Raw genomic sequence first — 22,981 nt, 5'->3', positions numbered from 1 at the left:
AACTCTGTGCTGTTTGTGTCTGTGCTGGACACTTTAACAACTGCTCCTGAGCTCTCTTTCCATGTCATTTCTTTCATATTTTTCCATGTAGTTGAATCCACCACTACAGATGTTAACCTGCTGCCTTGTTTCCCACTGGGACAAGTTTCACCATTCCTGTCACCCGCTCTTCTTTCTAGTTTTAAAGGAGTGTTGACCAGCCTATTTACCCTTTTTACTTGAACATTGACCCCAGCTCGGTTCAGGTGGAGACCATCCCAATGGTACAGATCCCACCTGTTCCAATACTGATGCCGGTGTCCCATGAAAAGGAACCTCTTTTTCCCGCACCATTCTTTTAGCCATGTGTTTACTTCCCTCATTCTCATGTCCCTATGCCAATTAGCACATGGTTCGGGCAGTAATTCGGAGATTATAACCTTTGAGGACCTGTTTTTTAATTTGGTTCCTAGCTCCTGATAATCTCTGAACAAGTCGTCTTTCCTAGTCTTGTTTGTTCCATGGTGGACCACAACTACTGGATCCTTCCCTTCCCACTCCAATGTCTTTTCAAGCCAGTCAGAGATATCCCTTACCCTGGCACCGGGCAGGCAACACACCATGCAGGACTCTTGATCCTGCTTACAAAGAATACTATATATCCCCCTAATTATAGAATCCCCTACAACTACCACTTGTCTTTTTGCTCCCCCCTCTTGAATGGCCTCCCGTACCACGGTGCAGTGGTCAGTTGGCTTCACCTTCCCTGCAGCCCTTTTCCTCATCCACACAGGAAGCAAGTACCTCATACCTGTTGGACAAGGCCAAGAGCTGAGGCTCCTCTGTTCCTGACTGCAGGATCCCTCTACCCGCCTCCCTTACAGTCACACCCTGCTGTCCCTGGCCACTGACCAAATTTGAACTACTTAATCTACCAGGTGTGGCTGCCTCCTGAAACAAAGTGACCAGGTACTTCTCCCCCTCCCGGATGTGCCACAGTGTTTGAAGCTCCGATTCCAGCTCATCAACTCTGAGCCGAAGTTCCTCGAGCAACCAACACTTGCTACAGATGTGGTCACTGTAGCTCGCAATGGGATCAGCCAGCTTTCACGTCACACAGCTACAACACATCACCTGGCCAGCCATTTCTACTAAATTAATTATTTTATTAATTTATATAATTTATCATAATGAGTGAATTAAATTTGCTGATACTTCTTTCCTGGGTTCTTTTTCAAATTTAGCACAGATTTCCTACCAGCCAATCAGGTCACAGCCTCCCTGTGACATGACTCATGTATTTTTTTTGCAGCTAGTGCCCCTAGCTCTGGTACTGTTCTACTCACCTCTGCTCTACTGCTTTTCCATCCAACAGCTTCCCAGTGAAAAAAGGCAAAAAAAGAGAATAAGGGAAAAAAGAGAAAGAAAACAAAAAATATGCCTTATTGACCCTTGGCACAGAGACTTTTTTTTTGGTTAGAGGAGGAGGATGGGTGGCAGACACTACACATGTAGCATTTCGGGTTAGCCGCTGCCTGAATATATGGTTTTACTAACCCAGCGGTCCCCTCACTGTTTCCCGACTGTCGCCGCTGAACAATGAAGGCTGCAGCCTCATGAAGAAAGTCTTTTAAACTGAAAGCTTACATTCCTGGCTGCCCTCGCACTCTCTCCTGACTCCTGCCGCTGAACAATTATTGCAAAGTTTAACTTCTCTCTTTTTATTTGGATATCTTCTGATGGTTTTCAAAACTTTCCCAATCTTCTAGCGTTTGCAATAAGGTAAGACCTAAAATTAAAGTTAGGCCATTTGGCTCATCAAGTCTACTCCACTATTCAATCATGGCTGGTGTTTCTGAATCCCATTCTCCTACCTTCCTGTAACTCTTGATCCCCTTACTAATCAAGAACATATCCATCACTGTCTTAAATACACTCATTGACCTGGCCTCTGTAGCCTTCTGTGGCAATGAGTTCCACAGATTCAGCATCCTCTGGTTGCATACATTCCTCCTCATCTCAGTTCTAAAGCATCAAGTCTGCCTCATTACACATCACCAAATCAAAAAAATAACATCTTGTAGACATGCCACGAATTCCTTTTCTTGGGATCCACCATCAACCATTATTTTCCCAGTCCACCTGCATTTTAAGTTCCTCATGACTATTGTAATAAACCTTTCTTCCATCCCTTTTCTACGTCCTGATTTATTTTCTTCCCCACATCCTGATTACAGTTCAGAGGCTAGTACATAACCTCCATCAGGGTCTTTTTCCCTTCCTTCAACTTTACCCACACAGACTGCACATTCTCGTAGTTTATTTGCTGTGGCTAAATTGAGATTCCTGAGCCTTACCATACTCGCTTTCCCAAAACTTTTTCTGGAAACTTTAATAACCTCCGATGGGCTTTGGCCCCAGCCTCTCACTTTAACTCTTTCCATAATTTTCCATGCTATCATCAACTTCCCCAGTTTACTTTGGTTGGCTTATCCCCTTCCCTAAATCCTTCTTCTTCACTGGAGTATATTTTTGCCATGAGCCTTGAGCTATTTGCTTAAATGTCTGAAATTGATCCTCAATGAAGACATATGTGAAATGTTGTTTCATCGATGAAATGTTCAAGGACATAACCATTTAATCATACAACTGGATTCAATTACATACCACCTAACAATTTGTTTCTATTTATAAATATAGCTGTTTGATGATGGCTAGGAAAACATATGGTGACTTAGCAAACCTCAAATTATCTTAATGTTGCAATATAGACAACTATATAAACAGTTAAAACATAGACATTAGAGGCAGCTTCATCAGAAATCACACTGGAAGGTCTATTTCACATAGCACATGCAAATGTACCACTGAGTTAATGTTAGTTTAAAAATGGAAGTAAATCTTGTCACAAAATAAGAATGAATTTTTGAGGCCTCTCATTGCATATGTTGGTTGCCCAATTCCTATATAGTATTACAGTAGTGGAAACATTTTGATACAGGTATATATCTGTGGAGTGTTTTGAGACATCCTGGCTCATGGGAAGTGCTATCTGAATGTTGCCAACTTAGACAGGGCAGAGATGGCAAAGGAGGACTGAGAAAGGTGCTTCAAGGCTGTGCTGAATGTCAATATGAATGAATGCAATATGAATGAGTTGACTGGAATAACATTATCCTGGAGTGAACCAAATGTAGGCGGAGTCTATGGAATTGTCCCAGTATTTGAGACACAAAGGTAAAGGAAAGAGTAAAAGTAAAAGCAGTGACAAGAACAAGTCATAGTCTGAACTAATAATATGACCAGACTTTATCATATTAGACAGTTAGTGCTTGAAATGGTTAACTGATTCATAATTTCCATTTATGAAGATATAAAGACTGTACCTGGAAGGAGCCAAAAAGTACAGTTGGACCAGTGTTTCACTACCTGTTGTTTTCATGCTAAGACCAATGTAGCTAACAGCAGTTTGGAACCTACTCTGAAGTTGACCCTGATGTTTCACATGAGACAATGATGTTTCTTAGATATAATGCAACTAGCTATTAAGTTTATTGTTTATCAACATTGAGCAACTTCTTGCTGAAGACCTTTTATGGGAATCCTTCCCAATTTAAGATTAATCATTTAGGCCAATTCCCAAAAGAAGGATGGATGGCAGTGAATTTATCTAAGAAACCACAGATGCTTCTGGGACTCAGCCATACCATTATACCAGTCATCTCACATGACAACAAATGCTCTACATGTCATCAAGTCTGGAGATCCCAACAGTCTCTTCTGTCATCTTTGCACTCAAGGAAAATAATCATGCTCAATCACAAGAAATAGGCAATGAGAATATAAATGCAAATCTTTCACAGATGGTATGGAAGTGAAGCATAATTAAGTTTCATAATTTATTGTGCAATGCTAATGAAGACTATAGAGATGACAGAAATGTAAGTGCACCATATTTAGAGCTTTACAGTAAATTGGCCAATTGCAAGATTCCACAGACGAGTTAACAGTTTGCTCTTCTTTGAAATAGAATCCTGGTTTACACATTACATGTGAAAGACATCACCTTTGACAACACAGCGCCCTTTCAGTGCTATACTCAGAGTTTTTGCTTTGCTTCTTGTGCTGAAATCTCTGGAGTGACGTTTGAACCCAAAACTCTCACTTTGATACATTGGTACTACTGCAGCAACTAAAATTTCTCACAAACAAAAACAAAGTTTCTGGAAAAGCTCAGCAGGTCTGGCAGCATCTGTGGAAGAGGAAAAAAAAGTTAACTTTTCGGGTCCGGTGAGAAAGAGTCACCGGTCCCAAAACGTTAACTCTTTTTTTCTCTTCCACAGATGCTGCCAGACCTGCTGAACTTTTCCAGCAACTTTGTTCTTGTTCCTGATTTACAGCATCCGCAGTTCTTTTGCTTCTTAGAATTTCTCACAAGCCATCTGCAAGTCATTGTGTGTCAATCATGGCTGAACTTGGGTGGGACTCTCACCTCTGTGGTTGTGGGTTTGAGTCACACCCCAGAGACCTGAGCGTATAATCTATGGTAATGCTCCTAATATAGTGCTGAGAGTGCTGCACAGTCAAACTTGCAGTCTTTCAGATGACAAATTAGCCAGAGCTCCTGCCTGCCTTCAAAGTGTATGTGAAAAACACAATGGCACTATGTTGAAGAGGGGGGTCACTCAGGTATTCTGATCAATATTTGCTGCTGAACCAACAACACTAAAATCAAATAATTCAGCTGTTATCACGTTTTTAATTGTAGGAGCTGTTGCATTTCTACATTACAACAGCGACTGCACCTTACAAAGTATCTGTTAGCTGGAAACTGCTCTGGGGCATGGTGACATACATTCCACATTTGAAAAGGAATTTAATCTGTGCTGTTTCTTCTAAAGCTAAAAAAAGTTTCATTCAGCTCGTGGTTCTTTGAAGTAGTCATAATGCTAAGATTTATGATGAGGGCATGATGCTTTATCTTAGGGGTTTTGTAACAAGAAAAGATCGCATGACATATCAGTCACTTATGTAAGATATCTTGAAGCACAGACAAAATGTGGCATTTTCCACTGCACAATATATTCCTTCTTTTGCATCTTATGAAATAATTTTACTTAGAAAAGGTAAAGTATATTTATAAAACCTTAAGACATAGGAGCTGAAGTAGGTCATAGTCGTTGGAGAGTCTGCGCTGCTATTCAATAGCTCATCGCTGATCTGCTAAATCTCAGCTGAATTTTTCTGCCTTTTCCCATAACCATAGATTCCCTTACTGATTAAAAATGTCTGTTTTAGCTTGAATGTTCTCATTGAGATAGTCTCCACAGACTTCTGCAGTAAAGAATTCCAAAGATACATTATCGTCTGAGAAAATGAAACTCCTCATCTATCTTAAGTGGTGACTCCTTACTCTGCTATTATCCTCACCACTTCTTTCCCCATTTAAATTTATGCCGTCTACAAACTTGGCGATAATACATTCTCTTTCATCATCCATGCCATTAATATATATAGTAAATAATTGTGCCCTCAACATTGAATCCCGCGGCATTTCACTAGTTACAAACGGTCATCTTGAAAATGTCTCTTCTTTAGGATAGCCAATTCTCTAGCCTTGCTAATATCTCCAATTCTATGGGCTCTCACCATATTAAATAGCCCACTATGCAGTACCTTATGAAATGCCTTTCAAAAATCCAAATATACTACACCCACACTTCTCCTTTATCCATCCTGCTTGTTGCCTTCTCAAAAGGATTGTAATAAATTTGTCAGGGATGATTTCCCCTTCATGAAGTCATGCTACTCTATGTTGAATACACTATTAAGTTTAAAACGATCTGTTATTATATACTTTATAACTGACTATAACATTTCCCCAATGACAGATGTTAAGCTAAATGGCCTGTAAGTTATCATTTTTTGTCTTACTCCCTTTTTGAATAACTATGTTAAATACTAGCCTTTTAAAGATGGTACCAACCCCAGGAGTGATGGTCTATTCTGGGATATCCTGACAGTGATAGTTGGCTGTGGTTTGACTTAATTTATTGTTGTCACATGTACTCAGATACATTTAAAACAGTTGTTTTGCGCTCAGGCTAACATCAAACAAAAGGGATGTAACAGATGCATGATAAGTAGTTGATGATGTGAGTTTGATATGATGGTATGAAAAAATACGACAGGTCTTGTGGAGAGAAACACTCCATGAAACTCAACAAAAATGACACTGGGAAAAAATATCATAAGAGTCTGCTTATTGTTTCACTCTGTCACCTTTTCTGAATCAAATCAAGTGAAATATACTAAACCCGACTTAGTTTATATTTAAAATTACACTGACTGTCATCCAAAGCAATCTAGTGAGGTAGATGTAGAGGCAGCAAAGGAATATAAGAGTGAGTGGACAAAGACATGGCAGCTGGGATATAACACAGAAATGTGTGCAGGCATCCACATTGACAGGAAAAATTGCAAAGCATAATGTACTATAAATATTAAGAGACTGGGAAATGTTGGCATTCAGAAGGACCTGGCTGTCCTTGTGCATGAATCCAGAAAGGTAACAAGATGAAATACAAGCAGTCAGGAAAGCAAATGGTGTGTTAGCCTTCACTAAAAGATATTGGAGCAAAACAGTAAGGAAGTCTTACTGAAACTAAATGTAGTCTTAATGAGGCCAAAGTTGGAGTACTGTACACTGTTTTGGTCTCCTCACTTAAAAGAGAGATATTGCCTTAAAGAGAATCAAACAAAGGTTCAGTCAAATGTTTCTTGGAATGAAAGATTGCTTATGAGGCAGTATTGAGTAATTCTAGACCCATATTTTCCAAAGTTTTCATTTCCCACACCAGCTGAGGTAACCATGAAGGGCCTCTCTTCTTAATCTGTCCCCTCTCCTGAGGCATGGTGATCCTCAGGTGAAACCACCATCAGTTGCCTCTCTTCAATGAGAGAGCAGTCCTATGATCCAGTAGGAGTATAAATGGTGATCTCATTGAAATGGATAAAATTCCTAAGGGGTTGACGATGTAGACACTGAGAGGATGTTTTACTTGGCTGGGGAACCTAAAACATGAGATTACAGTCTCAGATTAAGGCAGTCAGTTATTTTGGACTGAGAATAAGACTAAATTCTTCACTCAAAGAGTCATAACTCCTTGGTATTCTACCTCAGAAAGCTCAGTTATTGAGAAAAGCAAGAAAGTGTTCAATAGATTTTTGGATGCCAAGGGAACTTTGGAATGGGTCGTTAAATGAGAGGGCAGAATTCAATTTGAAGGTCGGCCACGATCACAGTGAAGAACAGAGCATGCTCCAAGAATTGTTGTACTTCTTATGCTCTCCAAGCATATGCCTTCATTTGTGATGTCTGTTAATGCTTATTCTTATTTCAACTTTCTTGACAGCTTCTTGTTATTTTTTATGTTTATACACAAATTTACACATTCCTGCATCTTTAATGAAAAATTGCCTGGAGTGTTTTGACCAAAGCTCCTTTTAAAATTCTTTGTAAAAATGTACGTGCTTTCATTAAATTCTTTGGATAATTATATTTGTAAATGAATATTGTAAACAAATACCTCTCTCAGGAAGGCAGACATCGTTTATACTGGCAATCCTGGGTCAGCAAGGACACAGCAGAGAGAAACATGGAAAAGTAGATAGGTTTGTAAAATGGCTCAAATACATGGCCAGGTAATCTACTTAATGGAGTCAAGAACACAAGTAGCTGGGGTGCGACAGGCCAGAATTCTATCTAGTGGACATGTGGGCAGGAGACCATAAAACATTCTACAGCATACAATATTCTGAAATGTCCCATAGCAATTCACAACAAAGATTTTGCACCCAGACACAAAGCGATTTTAGGGCAGGTGACTAAAAGCTTGGTGCAAAGAAGTAGGTTTTAATCAGTAACTATAAGAAAGAAACAAAGATAGAGAAGTTTAGATTTGGGAATCCAGAGCTTGGGATCCAGACGGTTGAAGGTACAGTGTCTGATTGTGAGGGCGAAGGAATTCAGGGGTAGCCAAGAGATTATAAATATGAAGGAAGTTCTGTACAGCAATTCTAGATCTTTCAGGTGCTCTTTGCTCAAGTAAATTCTCAAATTTGGGTTAAAGCAAAAAATATTTTTGCAAGCAAATACTGACATTACAATTTTCTCATGTGGTCCATTTATTGCAGCTCAACTGTTGTCTTTCATCCTTATTCTTACAACGTGTGATCAGGTCAATCTGAGTTTGTCTTACACATTTTCAGGTCAGCTTCTCATTATTGAAGGGGTTCTTCAATGTGCCACCAATGGGCAGAACATGTAAATTACACAATTCATAGAGATCTGACATACAGAAGGATTTTCTCACACCTTTTGAAACAGGTTGCTGCAACAAACTCACTGCCTTTATTATTTAATAGACTGCAAAAATATCAACATGAAACCACATATTACTACATACTGAAGTTCATCAATTTTTCAGTACATCAGCAAATTTCATGATACAACTCACATCTCCATTTCTGAATATTTCTTCTGTATCTGAACAAACATGAGCCTGGAATAGTGAGTTTCAATATGCTTTAAATTTTATTTTTGGATAACTACATTTGTAAACAATGTATGTATCTCTGGATATAACTTGTGAATGAAAAAGACATTGCAATCCAATTGCAGCAGATGAATGGAGTAAAGTTTTATAAATATGAGGTTGTCAAACTACAACTATCCTGAAGTTTCCAGGAACTGTAGCTTAATTTCCAGGCTACTGCTGACAACAATTCTGCACAAAATGCATTGTTGTGTTAAAAAGTGTATATTTTCCATTTTTTGCAACTCCATTGCTTACTTTGCATAAAACTATTAACAATCAGAGTAGGGGCTGTTAGTTAACAATCAAGAATCATACAGTCACATTTGAAGAGTCCATTCACTTCCCAGTTGACAGTGAGAAGTGGAGTTATGGTGCTGAACGGATGCGCTGAGTAAGAAATGGGAAAGCATCGGCGAGATCTGAAGAATGGCCATCACAGGAAGCAGGTTGTTGATTAAGCTTTCAAAAGACTATTCCACCAGTATTGCCAATGCTCTGTAGATGGGAATAATAAGTCAATTGATAAAACTGCATCTTCAAATAAGAACTAGATAAATATTTAGTTAAAATGCTGTTTTAAAAAAGACGATTAATAAAAAGAAAACAGGTTTGTCGTCTCTTGCAGTCTGGGAGTGGCAAGATGGAATATAATGATCTTTTGAAACCAACATATTCAAATGGCACCTGCCACTTATACTGTGTTATATATAGTTGTACAGAACCAATTGTTTTTGTTGCAAAAATTGAACCTTTCCCATGAATAGAAGAAAAGAAATTTTACATTTATAGTCTTTCAGAACCAGATCATGTTCACAATGAAATAGTAATGAAGAGTGGGCTTTATTGTAATTGACGAAATGTGACAGCCAGCTTGACTACAGCAGGTTTCCACAAATTGCAATCCAGTAATAACCATAATAATCGTTTTCATGTGTATGATGTTCATTGGGGGATAAACATTGGCCAGACATTCTACTGCTCTTCTTCAAAACAATGTCACAGGATCATCCATATCCACTTCAGATGACAGGCAGGTATAATGCCTCATTTGAAAGATGGCATATGTGCCAGCACGCACTGTTTCAATACTGTACTGCGGTATCAGCTAAGACTTTTATGCTTCATAGCAAGAATAATCAACTACCGACTTCAATAAAAGAAGCACAGAGTTTGGCTGCAGTAACTGCAACCAAAGGTTGGCTGGAGAATTAGAAACTGAACAATGGACTTCCTTCAAAGAGAGTCAAGGTGTATGCCCTTAAAAGGGGAAGGTAGGACAAACACATTCAGAAAGCTGGAAAACAAAGGGGATGAAAGCTAATGTAGAAATAAAGTGTGCTCATGAGAGGTATCAAGTAATAAACACAAATGAGAAACAAGATGAATACAGAAAGGAGGTGAAACAGCAAATACAAGAAGCAGATAGTGAGTGTGAAGAAAAGACTGGCAACCATGAAAAGAAATCCTGGTCTTCTAAATGGCAGTCAGGGAAGAATACGGATGATTAGAGACAAAGACAGGATTTAAACAAAAAGGCAAGAAGCATGGCTAAGGCGTTAAATGATATTTTATCTAACTTTATCTGGAGCCAGATGTTGCCCACTCAGTGGTGATAGAGGAATAATCACAATAGTTAGACGGGTTTAAAACTGACAAAGAGGCGGTATTGGATAAGTTACATTGTTAATATTACCAGGGTCAGATGAGATCCATCGAAGGATATTGAAGGGAGTAGAAATTACAGAGTCACTGTTAATTTTAAAAATTTTTCCCTGGTTTCAGACGTGATATTGGAGGGCTGTAAAATTGCAAACATTACACCTTTGCTCAAAAAGGAATTACAGACCAATCCATTTAACTGCAATGGTGGGGAAACTTGTACAAACAATTAAAAACCAAAAGAACAGCGGATGCTGTAAATCAGGAACAAAAACAAAGTTGCTGGAAAAGCTCAGCAGGTCTGGCAGCATCTGTGACAGAGAAAACAGAGTTAACGTTTCGGGTCCAGTGACCCTTCCTGAGAACTGCTGCCAGACCTGCTGAGCTTTTCCAGCAACTTTGTTTTGTACAAACAATTGTTCAGCATAGAATTCATAGTGACATGGAAAAATATGGGTTGATTCAGAAGAGTCAATACGAATTTGTTAAGAGAAAATCATGTCATATTAACTTGTTGGAGTTTCTTCAAGATGTAACAGACAGTTGATGAGGGCAAGACTGTTACTGTTTTAACATGGGCTTGCAAGTGATATTTGATATGGTGCCACCTAACAGATTTGAGAAAGGTTTAAGTCATGGATACAAAATTGGTTGAGGGATAGAAAAAGGTAATGATTAGTGAATATTTTTCAGGCTGGAACATGGTTACCCAGGAATTGGGATCCCTTGTTTTCCCAATATATGTAAACGACCTAGATTTTGGTGTATAAGGGGGGCAATTTCAAACTTTGTGGATGTCCCGAAACTTAAAAATTGTAAATTGTGAGAAGGTTGATATAGAAATTCAAGAGATTGAGTGGACAGATAGGTAACAGTGAAGTTCAATACAGAGAAGTGAGAGGTGATACACTTTGGTACTAAAGAATAAGGTGAGACAGTGTCAAATTAAGAGTACTATTCTAAAGAGTATCCAAATGCAGAGTTACCTGGGTGTATATGTACATACATTGTGAAAAGGTGGCAGAAAAAGAGAACTATTAATAAAACACATGACATTCTAGGCGTAATTAATAGGAGCATAGGGTACAAACACGAAGAGTACGAGGAACTTAAATTTGACACATATTTGATCTTAGCTGAAGTATTGCTGAAATTCTGGGAGTCACACTATCGGAAGGAGGTGAATACATTGGAGATCACAGAAGTGATTTCAAGAACGTTTCCAACAATGAGAAAGTTTAGTTATGAAGAAGAATTGAAGAGATTAGGACTGTTCTCCTCGGGTAGGAGAAGGCTAAGAATTGATGGAAATTTTCAAACCATGATGGTTAAGGTTAGAGAGAAACTCTTCCTACTCACAAAAGGATCAAGATCCAGAGAGGAAAAGTGTTTCACAAAATGAAGCAAGTGTGAGGTGTGGAACAAAAAAGCTTTTTCGCAGAGTTATGCTTGGAATGCACTACCTGGAAGTAGGTTCAATTGAGGCATTCAAGAGGGAATTGGAGAATTATTAATGTAGAAACAATGTGTGGGCTTAATGAGAAGATAGGAAATTGTCACTAAGTTGAAATGTAGAGAGAATCAGTGCAGTCACAATGTGTTGAATGGCCTCATTCTGCACCACAATAATTCTAAAATTCTAAAGTCCTGGCATGAGTTTTGAACCCACATTTTTGAGACTCACAGGCAGGATCCAAGCAACTGGTGCAGAAAGGCTGCTTCACTCAGCATCATACAGTACGGAAACACACCCTCGAGTCTCATACCACGTTCCCAAACCAAACTAGTCACACATACTTGCATTTGGCCTATATTTCCTCCAAACCTTTCCAATTCATGTACTTATCCAAATATTTTTTAAATGTTGTAAATACACCTGCACCCACTACTTCCTCTGGCAGTTCATTCCACATACAAACCATTCTCTAGTTGCTTCTCATGTCCTATTTAGATCTTTATCTCTCACCTTAAAAAATATGCACTTTAGTTTCAAACTCCCCCAACACTGGGGAAAGATCCTTGCTATTCACTTTACCTGTGCCCGTCATGATTTTATAACCCTCTGTAAAGTCACCCCTCAACCTCCCATGCTCCAGTGAAAAAAGCCCCAGCCTACCCTTATACCCAGCAACATCCTGATTAATCTATTCTGAACCCGCTCCAAATTAATAACATCCTTCCGATAATTGGGAAGATAACTGGGAATACACAAAAGTCATTTTAATGAAGGCAAGTGTGCTAAACACCTTCTTAACTGCCTTGCCTATATGCAACACAAATTTTAAATAATTATGTAACTGAACTCTTAGGCCTCTCTGTTCTAAACCACTACCCAGGGCCCTAACATTTACTACACAGGATCTGCCCTTGTTTGTTTTACCAAAATGCAATACCTTGCATTTATCCAAATTGAATCCCCATCGTGAGCCGAAGGGCCTGTGCAGTGCTATACTGTTCTATGAACTCCATCTGCCACTCCTCACACCATTGACCCAATTGATCAAGATCTTTGTAATCTTAAATAACCTTCTCCACTGTCCACTATACCACCAATTTTGGCATCATTTGCAAACTTACTAACCATGTTTCCTAAATTCTCAATCAAATTATTTATATAAATGACAACAAAAGTACACTCCTTTGAAAAAATCCAATTTAGTCTCGATGCATTTCTTCACAAGATACTGGATTGATAGATATTAAAATAAATCTCAGAATATCTCCAAATAAATTTGTACACAAACTTCCATTTTTACTCACCAAATTGTGTCTAGTAAAGTGGGCCAAGTTATGATCTAACTGAATGTATTGTCACTTCAAATATGGAACAAATGCTCCACCAATTGGTATTCAGAGGTAATTGCTGAAGATAGTGCTCTCTGAAAATGCAGAGAGAGCCTATATGTCATCCAAAAGGAAATCCTTATTTTTATCTGCACAAAGGAAATTTGAGAACCATTTTAGACTCACACTTATTTAATTCTGACACCAAATAATGGACCTGAAGCATTAACTGTTAGTCTCCACAGATGGTACCAAATCTGCGAAGTATTCTTACTATTCTTGTTTTTAACAGTAACTACAACCTCATGGGAATGCAATGCAATTCTTATTCAGTTGAGCAACAGGTTGTAAAGTACAGCAATGAACGTAACTTTTTTCTTTGAAATGTGATATTCATGTATAATGTTACATGGGTACCTTTTTATTGATAATAATTTGGGTAAACTCATTGCCTACAAATACAAAATATACTGAATATATTCTTCTGGCCAGAAGAACACCTTAAATAAAAATTTAAAGAGCATTAAAATGTGTGTGTCTTCAACAAATTCAAAACATCCCTAAGCACTTTACATGGTGCTGTTTCACATGTAATCATGGATGTAATTCAAGAAATGCAGCAGTCAACATATATGTAGCAAACTCCCCAGACAGATGGGATAATGGCTAGATGATATGTTTTTGTGGACTTAAGTCAGAGAATAAATTTTGATTAGGGTACGAGACATTATTTTCCTTCTTTAAACAATAGCCATGAGATTTTCTTTACTTTCATTCAGTCCTAGCAAACAGAGATAAAAGCAAACTACTTTGGATGCAGAAGTTCCGAAATACAAAACAGAAAGTACTGGAGAAATTCAGCATGTCTGACACATGGGGAGAGAGAATAGAGTTAATGGTGAGTCTAAAAGCTAAATACACTTTTGTGTTTAATATCTCTAATTTCATATTTGCTCTTAGAGCCTACTCAATTGAAGCTTATTTTAACATAATACGCAGTTTCACTAAGTCACTACTGACATTGGGTCTCATCTACATGTACAACTGATTCAATATAATGAGCAGACACTGGTCGGTTCCTACCTCGGATGCAGGATTCTCTTTCTGGCACTATTTATTAGTATGAGATTGACTAAGTTAGACTGTTGACCAAAAGTCACTTCTGACTTGTTCTGCTTTATATCAAATCTTATATATTTAAAAGCCCATGAACCTCGGCGACCAATCTTAAGAGATAGAAGGAACCGGTGATAATGGCTATCAATCTTAAACTCCTTTTCTGATTTTATCTAACACAGACTGTGCAAATTCTATCATATTTCATATAGAAAATCCATGTGAATCAAAAGGATGGTAGGCAGTTCCTCTCTCTGATACCAGCAGAGCATTGCAGAGGTCTGCATTAAGCTGAATGCAACCTATTTTCAGCAATACCTCCTGACTCCCCAAAGCCTGTCCATCATCTACACGGTCCAAGTCAGGAATGTGATGGAATACTCTCCACTTGCCTGGAAGAGTGCAGCTCCAATACACTCACGAAGCTTGACATCAACCAGGCCAAAGCAGCCCACTTGACAAACATCAAATCCACAAACATTCAGTTCTTTCACCACTGATAGAGTCACGACAGTGTGCGCCATTTAAAAGATGCATTGCCAGAATTCACCAACGTTCCTCAGACCATCCCTAGAATGAATATTTTGGCAGTTTTTTTTTCCCTAAGGTACATGGGGCATAGGAACTGGAGGGGCAATTCAGCTCCCCGCGTCTGCTCAATCATTCAATAAGATCATGGATGATCTGTGACCTAACTATGCCTATGTAGTGATTTTAATGAGGTGTCAGGTGGACTTCATAGAATGTGAAATCCCTTATTTGGACAGTTAACCTAGTCCAATCAGGGAGCCCTGGCTGACAGACACGAATAGGAGTGTGAGGGGTTCTTTTCACTCTCGGAGCCAGCTCTTAGCCATCTGGGTCAGTGTAATATACAATGCACGTGTAAAGCAAGGCTGACGTAGTGACAGGATACTGGCCTTTGCAGAGTTATTTCAGTGATGACTGGACAAAAATACGCCCTATAGACATTCGCACGCAAGAGTCATCTTTGAGTTGGGGAAAACATTTCTGGCCTCATCCTGCTATTTGGGAAGCTTTACTCATTCAATCCTGCCATCAAAGAGTGGGCCCACTACGCAAAAGGAAGTATTTTTTTTCCAGGCAAATAACATTGGGGCTGAAGAGAAGCAATGAGTAATTATCCTGACAGCTTGTTAACCTGCAGCCTTTTTGGATATTAGGAACCTAACTTTCCCTGAGGTATCAGATCCTAAAATCTTTCAAGATTTGATGGATTTAGCAATGGAATATAACAATCCCAAGTGTCCACTAATTCTGGCATGTAATCAATTTTACTCAGCATTTTGAAAAGCAGGGAAATCCATATCAGGATTTTTGATGTGGTTCAGATGACTGGGAGAGGCATGTTATTTTTGTTTAGCTTTGAGCGAAATGCTAAGAGACCATTTGGAATGTGGGATTAATGATATGACCATGCAAGAGCACTTACTAGCTGAAGCCCAACTGAACTTCAAACAGGCACTATAACTGGCTTTGTTGTTAGAAAATGTGATGTAGACCCTATGAGTTACAGGGTATTCGAATGGTAAGGGACACAGTCACCAGGCCAACTGATCTTGGGGAACATCACTTGAGTGAAGGCTATTGCATAGCCTCACCTGGGACATATCCCGAACAGAGAGCGCTAGGTCAGCTCAGAGCAAAACCTCAAAACAAAACCAAGCCTTGGGCAAGTAGTTAAAGTTTTCCTGGAGCATCTGGGCCATGAGGCATGTAGTTGCTGCTAGTAAGAGGCTCGAGACAGCAAGAGTCCCACTAGGTCTGAATTGATAACAGAACTCATAGGTTGGTATCTAGAACAGTGCACACCCTGAAAAGTCCATCTACAGCTGGTTTGGAACAGTTAAATCAGGACCAATCAAAATAAACGTCTGGTTAAATGTGCAGTGATTGGAAGGTCATCTAGGTGGATCCAGATTATAGAACGTGAGTTAACAAAGTGTGGAGCTGGATGAACACAGCAGGCCAAGCAGCATCTTAGGAGCACAAAAGCTGACGTTTCGGGCCTACACCCTTCATCGGAAAAGGGGGTGCTAATCTGGTGGCAAGCCTAAGTGTTGTTGAAGCTGACTCAATCAGGCATCACTCTCCTGACTTGTGCCTTGTTGATAGTGGACAGGCTTTGCTGAGTCAGGCAGTCATGTCAAAAGTAGGTTGCATTCAGCAAGTTTTATAGGGAGTCAGGAGATGAGTTTCTAGTTGCCAAATTCCTAGCATCTGACATGCTGTCATAGCCCACTATATTTACCTTGTTAGTCCAGTTCAGATTCTGGTGAATTATAACCCTGAGGATGTTGATGGTGTGGATTTTGCAATGGCAAAACTATTGATTGTCAGGGGGCGATAGTTTGATTGTCTCCTTTTGGAGATGGTCATTTGTGCCACACAAAGGCTGAGCAATTTTACTTGCCACTTTTCAGCTGAAGCCTGCATTTGGTCCAGCTCTTGCTGCGTTTGGACATGGACTGCTTCAGTACCTGTGAAGTCGCAAATGGTGCTAAACATTGTGCAACCATCAGAAAACAGGGCATTAGTGCAGGTCACTGATGATGCAGATGTGTCCTGGAGGGGAGATGATGCCCACCAACGGCCACAACCATATTCCTATGTGGCAGGGATGATGCCAACGAATGGAGACTTCCAGTTTTACTGTGCTTATTGGCTACTAAAACCTGAGTAAACAAAATGTGGCACACACACGCAGGTTAGAAATAGAAGCAAATTTTTTTTTAAAAAAAAAGTAAATAAATCTTTGGCTTGCCCACTTCAAATAGATAGCGAAATGTTGCGGCACTCACATTGGCAGTCGGATGGTTGTTTGAACATCCTTAGTCTGCAGTTACTGAAAGGACTATGCCTGTTTTCCTTCAACACTGGCTTCATTGATGATTTATTTTCAGCAGACAGACTGTTTCACTTTAACTGCAAGTGCCAAGGTGTCTACTGAATGTTCTCATCTGAGCCCCTTAACAGCGTCACAAAACCCAAGCCACAAGCCAACACACCAGTATGCCAGTGCTACAGCACACAAACATCAGCGGTTGCTGTTGGTTTTTAAATCTCCTTTCTTCTATATTCATGAAACTGTAAAACAAAAATGTCTTTTGCCTAGAGCTGCTTCTCTTTCAAATCATATGTTGTCTACAGAGTCTGGGACACAACACACAGGACAGCATGGTTCATTTTCTTCCCTCTGAATGGCAACTCTCCTGCTTTAAAGTCTTACTGTCTGATGTTCCCTTGACATGCCTTTATTCCTCTCAATGTAATTCACGTGCATTTTAGAAAGGCACTGAAATAGCATCCTCAGCCATCTTCTGGCTCACTTGTCTTTCTTTATAAAAACATGTAGTTCTTAGAAGTTCAATACGTTTGTAGGTAATTTAGGGTTATGATTCATTTTCATGGCAATAAGGATGTAATTCATGTCCATTTATCCACTTCATTTTTCCACTGATTCATTTTTCTGCAGTGTGCCTTTACCTGAATTGGCAATGCTCATGCTAAGATTAAAAAAAAATTAGGCATGGATAATAATAGCATTGCAGGATCCAAGACGTGTCTGTTATAGCTGGCTGCTATATACAATTATTAAATTTACAGACACACATGTGTCCATTCACATTAAGGTATTAAATTTCTAGTAGCATGTCATGCTTCATGTGATTTCGATAAGATGGAGTCTGAGGTCTTTATGCCCTCAAATCACATGCTGTTATGCAGTGACAAAATCGTGAGCATGTCTCTTAAATAGTCAATGTCACTACAGTAGTAAAACAGAACACCAGAGTAAATTTTAGGGATGTAGGTTCAAACTCCACCATGCCAGATGGTGAAGCTTGAATTCTTGGAATTAAAGACTGGCCTAATAATGACCATGTAAAGATTGTCAGTTCGCATAAAACCCCATCTGATTCACTCATGCTTTTAAAGGAAGGAAATCTATCAACTTTGTCTGGTCTATCCTACACGTTACTCAAGATCCATAGCAAGTGACTGACTCTTAACCTGCTTCTGAAGTGGCACAGCAAGCTACTCAGTTCAAGAGCAATTAGTGACGGGTGGTAAATGCAGACCTACTAGTGACACCAACATCCCAGGAAGAAATAAATATATACTGAGATATAACAATCAAAGATCTGCTTCACAGAATCAGTGGGAATCGTATCTCAAACATTTTACACTTATTGTCAACTATTCTTTTAAAACAAACTTCTGTCTGAAAATAACTGTTTCTAATCTTCAGACAATCACGTTCCGCTACCAATGACAATCTGGATCTATCAGCAGTCACACAAAGCAGTGCTATGAAAGTTTGTGATTTCAAATATATTCGTTGGACTATAATTTGGTGTTGTGTGACTTCAGGCTTTGTCCACCCCAGTCCAACACCAGCATCTCCACAACGTGGATCTGAACAGGGAAGTGAGACAACAAACTGAAACCTTCCTCTATGGATAGAGTTTATTACTACCCAGTCTTAAAACTCCTTCCACTCCTATCCCTTCCAGTGTTACAGGCATATATATTTATTTTATGTTCATTTTATTTTCTAACCAATCTGTTCAGAGATGTTATTACACATCCTCTGGAATAGGTGAAGCTTGAACCTGGGCCTCCTGGCTCAGAGGAAAGGGCACTAGCAGTGCACCACAACAGACCTTTTACCCTAACATATATGTGTTTTAAAAAAGAGGCAGTGGCTGCCATTAAGTATTACATTCAATTCAAATTTCCCCATGGCTCATTATGTGATTCGAACCAATGTCGCTGGAATGTTAGCCAATACACCACCACCTCCCCCAACAAAAAAAAGGGATATATAATAATATACACTTATATATTGTATAATATATGATAGCCACCACCTGTCTCTTCTTAATCGTAAGTAAAATCATTAGTAAAAACTTAATGTGACTAACAAGGCCAACAATAATAATCAACTTGTGGCAAGCTATTTGAAATGAAAGAACCCAATTGTTTTAAAGCATAAATTCAATCAAAATTTGATTTGACAAGATTAGATATTAATCTTGAGAACTGAGTATTTTAGTAACAAATGCTAACTTTACATGACATACATGACTTGTAAACTTGCATTTTGCACTTCTCAGTTATTTTATAGCGCATTCAATACAATAAACCAACCCAGGCCAGATCACAGCAAGTTCAAATGGTTACTAGTTAACTATTCAAAATAATGGCCAAGAATGCAGTCAATGGATCATGTACTAAAAATAGCCAGCCTATCCTGTCCTAACCTTTTGTAAGAGCTATCTGGTTAATAACACTTCCTTGTTCTTTCCCTAGAACCCTACCAAATTTAGCCATTTCAAGAACTTTTTCAATTCCCCTGCACAGTGTAATTAAGTCTCCCTGGAAGGGAAGCCCCACATTTTGAAATGAAACTTTCCACTGGTGAGTGGGCAGATCTTTGGCAGAAGAAGCTCAATGCAGAGAAGTGTGAGGTGATGCAATTGCATCAGAAGAACATTGAGAGGCAATATAGAGGTTCAATTCTAAAGGGGACACAGGAGCAGAGGGACTTTAGTGTATATATATACAGTCCGTTGAAGGTGGCAGGACAGGTGGAGAGGCCAGTTAATAAAACATAGTGTTCTTGACTTTATTGATAGGGCATAGACTACAAAAACAAGAGGTTATGTTGGACTCGTACAATACATTTGTTAGACTTCCGCTGAAGTATTATGTACAACTGTGTGTGCCACATTATAGCACAGATGTCAGTACATAGGAGAGAATGCAGAAGCGATTTACAAGAATGATTCTAGATACAAGAAGTTTCACCTTTGAGGATAGAATGAAGAAGTGGGACTGTGGTTTTTGGAGAGAACAAGGCCAAGATGAGTCTTGGTTTCTGACAATTTCCTTACAATAGAAGATATTGCACATTTCTGCATCACTTTAGTTAAACTAATTCTACAATTTGTTGGACTGCTTTAGAGTTGAGTCATTAATCTTCTTCCTGTGTGAATTTTGCTTCTCGTGATATTTGGCGCTGGTTTGATTTTCATCCCTTACCTGCACAGCAGCTGTTACACAATCACAACATCACTCAATACAGGGATTATTTAGAACTTTGTTCAAGTCAGTGACACAATCCAGGAGGTGCCAGTACTTTGATGTACAATGCCTCCATATGGTTTTTGTATTTATCCTTGTGATGGACCAGACATTATAGTGAGACCATGCTGACCACACTTGTCCATCAAGCACATTAGCTTTTCTCCACACTTTTATCCTAATGGTTCCCCTTCAGGCATCAGATTCAGGACTAACAGTGGCATAAAAGTTCCCCAGAAGAAAGATATTTTCTTCTTGCGGAATGATGATGAAAGCTTCAAGCTCGGAACAGAGCTGGTGCTTAAAGAAAACTCACTGGGAATCAGGGGAGGAAACTCTGTTGTTTAGAGTCACACACGCCAAAAGAGAAAATGAAGTTGGTCATCACCGCTCGAGGGTATCTCTTTTTAGAAGTTCCTGTTGACTGTCAAACCATCTTAAGGTCCTACAACAATTGCATTTCTGACCTGATGATGGAGGGAAGGTTCACTGATGATTGTACATTGATGACTCCGTGGATTGTAAACCACGTTTTTTTTTGTATTTTTGGTTGTAGTTTGAAATGGGACAAAAACTGGTTTTTAAAACAAAGACATTTTAAGGATTCATGCACTTCTTAAAAGAAAGCAACCTGACCCTCCATAAGTACTGTTTATGCAGCTTGTTCAAGCAGTAGTGGTAGCCTAGTTTGCAGATGAGCAGGAGTTTCAGTTGTACGAATAGAACTATGGATGGAAACAAATAGCTGATTGGTCACCAATCCACAGACCAAATATCGGTGACAAAATGCCTTCTGCCTGCCAACAGCAATGTGATTGGCTCCCAGTTGTATGAACAGCTCGGGGTATGAATGTTTTGGCAGAAAATCTTAGATCTCTAGAGGAGAAGGAGCTGTTTTGATTCTGTAGTAATGGGCATCTTAATCTGAAAATACAGTTTATTTCCCCTTCTCAGATTCTGTAGGCTGTGACTTTTAAGTGATAAGTGAAAGGCATTTATAAGTGTGAACCAGTCATTCTTTGCTTCCTTCAAAGAAGTGAAAGCATCTGGAGGAGGAGAATCAAGCAACAGCAGCACATCCTAACAAACCAAAAGGGCCATCGCAGCAGACTCTGTGAAGGGACTGTTGAACTGTCTTCCCAATCTTTCCTTCTCCCCATGTTTTCTTTCAGCATGCGCACATGTATGTATAAAGGGGATAGTGTTTTAACTAGTGGAGTTGTATATCAATGGTTCATAACTGCTTGTCTGTAGCAATAACTACTTATTTGTTGTAAATAGTCATTTTTGCTAAGTACGGAAGCCTGATCCATGCTGTCAATCTGGGTCTAAAAGACAAGTAAATTGGTGCATTCTGCATACTTCTTAAAATCTTTAACTTTCATGCCATCTGTGGAAATAGTATGGTGTAACAAAATATAGAAGCAGCCTTTATCCAAATGCAACAGGACATGGACAATATCCAGGTGTGAGCTGACAAGTGGCATGTAAGATTCATGTCACTTGAGAGAATCTAACCATAGTCCTTTGACATTCATGCAATGCAATCACTGAACCACTAAAAATCCTGGGGGTTACCATTCACCAGAAAGTAAACTGGACCAGCCATAACTACAAGAGCGGATCAGAGGCCAGGAATCCTCAGTGTACAACTCACCACCTAACTCCCAAACATCTGGCCACCATCCATGTTGCACAATTCAGGACTGTGATAGAATACTCTATTTTCCTAGATGGGTGCAACTTCAACAACACTCTACCAACTTGACACTATCCAGGCCAAAGCAGCTTGATTGGTATAACATCCACAAACCTCCACTCCCGTCCCACTGTAGCTCAATAGCAGCAGAATATAGCATTATAAGAAGGATGTGGAAGCTTTGGAAAGGGTGCAGAGGAGATTTACTAGGATGTTGCCTGGTACGGAGGGAAGGTCTTACGAGGAAAGGCTGAGGGACTTGAGGCTGTTTTCATTAGAGAGAAGAAGGTTGAGAGGTGATTTAATTGAAACATATAATCAAAGGGTTAGATAGGGTGGATAGGGAGAGCCTTTTTCCTAGGATGGTGACAGCGAGCTTGAGAGGGCATAGCTTTAAATTGAGGGGTGAAAGGTATAGGACAGATGTCAGAGGTAGTTTCTTTACTCAGAGAGTAGTAAGGGAATGGAACGCTTTGCCTGCAACGGTAGTAGATTCGCCAACTTTAGGTACATTTTTGTTGTCATTGGATAAGCATATGGATGTACATGGTATAGTGTAGGTTAGATGGGCTTGAGATCGGTATAACAGGTCGGCACAACATCGAGGGCCGAAGGGCCTATACTGTGCTGTAATGTTCTCTGTTCTATGTAACTCACTTTTACAAGTTTAATAGCATGGTTACAGTCCAGTAGTAGTTAATTTGGCTCATCAAGTCCGTGCCAACTCTACAAGAACAACTCGCCGCATCCCACGTGGTGGTTGGCCTTCTCCACGTCATCCGGCAAAATAAGAGCATTTTTGCCATATCCTCTGATTACCAACATTGCTACAAGTATAAACACAATACATAGAAATAAGTTTAAATATAACATAGGCAACAATACTGCCTGAATTTGAATTATCTCGGGGATAAACTATTTACTCGCCAGTTTGGAAAGCTGAAACGAAAGTTAAACCACACTTCAAGCTTCTCAATTTGTAAACTACATTAAAAACAGTGAGCACGTAACGCACAGTAACAACTGCGATGTCACG

The 22,981-nt window shown here is 39.3% G+C and overlaps 1 long non-coding RNA gene across 1 annotated transcript; it reads right to left on the bottom strand.

Annotated features, from left to right (window-relative positions):
• Positions 1 to 8,166: 8,166 nt before the first annotated feature.
• Positions 8,167 to 22,980, bottom strand: LOC125451241 (uncharacterized). The gene is made up of 3 exons (XR_007247253.2): positions 22,869 to 22,980; positions 22,603 to 22,772; positions 8,167 to 9,074 (listed from the first exon to the last, which is right to left on the bottom strand). It is a non-coding gene; the product is annotated as an uncharacterized LOC125451241 (long non-coding RNA).
• Position 22,981: the final 1 nt, after the last annotated feature.

The sequence above is a fragment of the Stegostoma tigrinum genome, chromosome 3 (genome assembly GCF_030684315.1).
Source record: "Stegostoma tigrinum isolate sSteTig4 chromosome 3, sSteTig4.hap1, whole genome shotgun sequence".
Classification (NCBI taxonomy): domain Eukaryota; kingdom Metazoa; phylum Chordata; class Chondrichthyes; order Orectolobiformes; family Stegostomatidae; genus Stegostoma; species Stegostoma tigrinum.
This window is presented reverse-complemented; position numbering and strand designations above follow the sequence as displayed.